Below are 4538 nucleotides of genomic sequence, written 5' to 3'. Positions count from 1 at the left end.
AGGTTTTGTTAGTTTTTGAGGTGAATACTGACACCTTTGTGCTTTATAAAGAATATTTCCATAAAAAATTGGATGTGAAATACCTGAACGTATAAGAAGTCTGCATGTTGAGCTATATTTACGAATGATGTCCTTATACCGATGATAAAATTTAGTAAATGTTTTGACTAGTTTGTGATATCGAAAACCCTGGTGTCTCCTTCCCATGATTTTTTTAGGTAAAGTTTGGTCAACATTTTTGTTCTTTTCGTTGTTGTATTTTACATACATATGATTATATCTTCCTCAATAATTCTCAATCGGCCTGTTAGTTCATGAAGGTCTGTATGGGTTTATACCAAGAGAGAACAATTTGCGAACATTACAGAAAAATGGACCAAGACAAAAAAAGTATAGAGAAAAATAGGACAAAAAATATACAATGACTTTAACTTTGGCCTTGAGATGAATAACAAAAAGTTCCTTTGGGTTGTTTTTTTGTTATTTTTTTTGGCTGTTCCAAGTCCTGATTTGTAGTCATGGATATATATCCCATCTTTCTATAAAAGAATAGAGAGAAATGGGGTCCGAAAATCTAAGAAAAAGAGAATGGTGGGTAACAAATACAAAGAATAGAGAAAATTGCCGAAACAGAGGCGCATTTAAGGGGGAGAAGGCCCCGGCCCCACCCTTTTGTGTAAAAAATTTGGGTTGATTATATCACTGAAGCACGAGTTTAGCATGTCTCCTTTTAGGCAGTCAGTGGGCCCCACCTATGACAATTTTTGGATCCGCCACTGTAAGAAATTAATGAATGCTGAAATGAAGGGCATACAAATCATATCCTCGTTTATTTGAATTACTCAATTAGTCTGCAGTCTTTCCTTTTTATTTTCTCAGCAACGTAATATATAGCTTGATGTGCACTAGTGCATTGTCATTGGTAGAATCTGTATTTTATAAAACAAGTCTGTTCGGAAAAATACGGCATCATTTTAGATATCAATAGACTTGGCAGCTTGTCAGATCATTCCTTTGCAAAAACCTATATTGACAGTTTTAGCGTTATAGAAATTTTCCGTGTGATAGACCTCACTTTAACCTAGAAGCTGAACAATATAACACCAATAAGATTATATTCTACCCACAATTTGCTTTTGGTTTTGTAAAGTTTGTACAGGTTTTGTGTCTTAAATTAACACACTATATTGTACAGTTACTCTTCCACTTATGAAAAATAAAAGGTTTACAGTGAAACCTGACTAAACCGAATCCTGCATAAACCGAAAACCTGTATAAACCAAACATGTTTGTAAGCACCATCATATCAAATTATGTGCGTTGTGAACCTTATAAAACCGAACATCAGCCAAAACCGAACAAAATTCTAAGTCCCGAAGAGGTTCGGTTTAAACAGGTTTCACTGTATATCTATTGATAAATTATTATACATCAATTTAATTCTGACGAGTACAACAAGTTCAGGGCAATTACAATGATACATATATAGCTGATGTGACACTTTAAACATCTATTTTATAAGGAAAACAGCCAATCGAAAGAGTCTTCGAACGAATATGTATATACATCTGATCAAGGATAAGAAAAAAATGACCTATGTCAAAAATTGATCGATTCCGGAAATAACCAAGATCATAAAGGTTATTCTGCTGGCAAACCAACATATTAGAAAATGAACCTGTAAAATACACAAGACGGGAATCCCAGAGAAATTGACATACTGATCTCGTGCAGGGGATGTTCATTTCTCACGGTTGCCATTTTTGTTATGATGAATTACATGTTTCATTTCTATTCAGAAATCAATGAATATTTAAAAGTTAGCAATTTGTGGATCAAAACTAAACACAAGTTCAAATAATATATAAGTGAGTGAATTCTGTAAACTTTTAAAATTGTAACTTGCACTTGTCAATACAGCACTCGACAGGAAGCCAACCAAGTAAGTATGATTTCAACATCTTTGGTTGACGCTACTACAGGAATTTCCACTCCGTAAATTTCCATGGCTCTCGAACGCTCAGAGATTTCTACACAAGATAAAAATATGTCACAATTATTATGTACCATACTATACTTACCTAGATATATAAGTTTTCAGTTCCAAATATTTTTTGAAACAATACACATTTAAATTAAAAAGATTAACCAAACCAAATCGACTGCTGCAAATATACCTAAAGAAACAACTATTTTTCATATGAATAAGGTGCACACTAAAAAGTAAGTTTATTACTAAAACAGTGACTGAAAATATCAACCCAATAATAGAATTAAAAAAAATCGGTATACTAACAGTACAAAATCAGTACCGAAACACTACTGACGAAATCAGCACTGAAACAGTACTGACGAAATCTGAACTGAAACAGTACTGTAAAAATCAGTACTGAAACAGTACTGACGAAATCAGTACTGAAACAGTACTGATAAAATCGGTACTGAAACAGTACTGATAAAATCAGTACTGAAACAGTACTGTCAAAATCAGTACTAAAACAGTACTGTCAAAATCAGTACTGAAACAGTACTGTCAAAATCAGTACTGAAACAGTACTGATAAAATCGGTACTGAAACAGTACTGATAAAATCAATACTGAAACAGTACTGTCAAAATCAGTACTGAAACAGTACTGTCAAAATCGTTACTGAATAAACAGAAAGTATAACAATACAAGTTTTCTGTCTTGCCGAACAGTACTGATATATACGAGGGTAGAAATGTACCAAAAAAACGTGAGTAAATTCTTGGTAGTGTAGAACCAAATCCTAAAATAAGTTTTACATCACAAACATACCTGAACTGAAATTAAAACTAAAAACTTTAAATGTGTCTATTCACTGAGAACTAAGATCAAACCAAATTGTGTAAACTCCTATATTACAATGTACATTTGACTGTTAAAATCATTTTTGTCCGCTCATCTGACCTTTGCTTAGATTTTTTTTTCAAACACAATATTCTGTATTTGTTTGAGCGCGCAAAGCACAGTGAAAAAGCTGAGACCCACTTGCGGGTGTATCTAGAGACATATAATATTAAAAATACAAAGCCGATCATGATTAGGAGTAATCATAGCAAATAATTTATAAAAAGTATAATAGGATCCAAATTATAATATCATATTTTGTTGATTATCACATTGAAAGCCAACTTTGTCTTCATAACAGTGTATACTCAAACATTCATCTGTACTTTTAGTACTTGTACTTCTAATACTTTTAACTGCTAAAGGAGATCACGACGATATACGTCTGTTCGTCGAGTTGCGAATCTTTTGTATTATATTTCTCTGGTCTAACGGATGCATAACCTATATCCTTTCTTTTCTATTTACGAATGGAGAATCATGGGGTTAGAAAATATGCTGATTAGAATATGATGGGCAAAAAATACCGAGAATAGAGAAAAATGGCCTAAAAATAAAGAAATTCTTAATACTATGCAGCTCAGTTTTGAAAAATCCAGGGTTTATTTATTGATAAATCATTATACATCAATCTAATCCTGACCTGTATGACATCAACTACAAGGCACATAAATACACACACATATATATATATTTACATCTGTATAGTTGATTTAGATGTCTAAGCATCTATTTCATATTGAAAATAGCCAATCGATAGATCAGATCAAGGATAAAAAAAAATGGCCTATGTCAGAGAGTGATATTCCGGAAATAGCCAAGATCATATAGGTTATTCTGTTGGCAAACTAACATTTAGCAAAATCAAGAAAATGAACCTATAAAGTACACAAGACGGGAATCAAAGAGAAATTGACATACTGATCTCGTGCAGGTGAAAGTTCACTTTTCACGGTGGCCATTTTTGCTGTGATAAATAACATGTTTCATATCTATTCAGAAATCAATAAATATAAAGTTAGCAATTTGTGGTTCAAAACTAAACACAAGTTAAAATAATATGTAAGTGCGTGACTTCAGTCTACTTTCAAAATAGTAACATAATTGCACCTGTCAATATAGAACTCGACAAGAAGCCAACCAAGTAAGCTTGGTTCTAACATGTTTGGTTAAGGTTACTACTTGCTTGTCCACTACATATCATTTCAATATCTCTGTAAAACTTAAAGATTTTGAGGAACCAAATTCCAGTATTAATTTTTACTTTACAAAACAAACCTGACTATCGTACAAGTGAGAGGTTAAGCGCTTTTAAACCGGATTCAATCCACCATTGTTGTCTATTCGTTTGATGAGTTTTATCATTTGATTTTGCCATTTGATGAGGAACTTTTCGTTTTGAATTTTCCTTGGATTTCAGTATTTTTGTGATTCAATACTGACCTGAAATCAAGACTGAAATTTTTTCATTCACTGGGAACTATGTTTTATCATTTGATTTTGACATTTGATTAGGAACTTTTCGTTTTGAATTTTCCTTGGATTTCAGTATTTTTGTGATTTAATACTGACCTGAAATCAAGACTGAAATTTTTTCATTCACTGGGAACTATGGTCAAACCAATGTGTAAAATCTTATATTAAATCATTTTTCGACGGTCCGATCC

The sequence above is a fragment of the Mytilus galloprovincialis genome, chromosome 14 (assembly GCF_965363235.1).
Source record: "Mytilus galloprovincialis chromosome 14, xbMytGall1.hap1.1, whole genome shotgun sequence".
Lineage (NCBI taxonomy): Eukaryota > Metazoa > Mollusca > Bivalvia > Mytilida > Mytilidae > Mytilus > Mytilus galloprovincialis.
Note: the sequence above shows the minus strand (reverse complement) of the source record.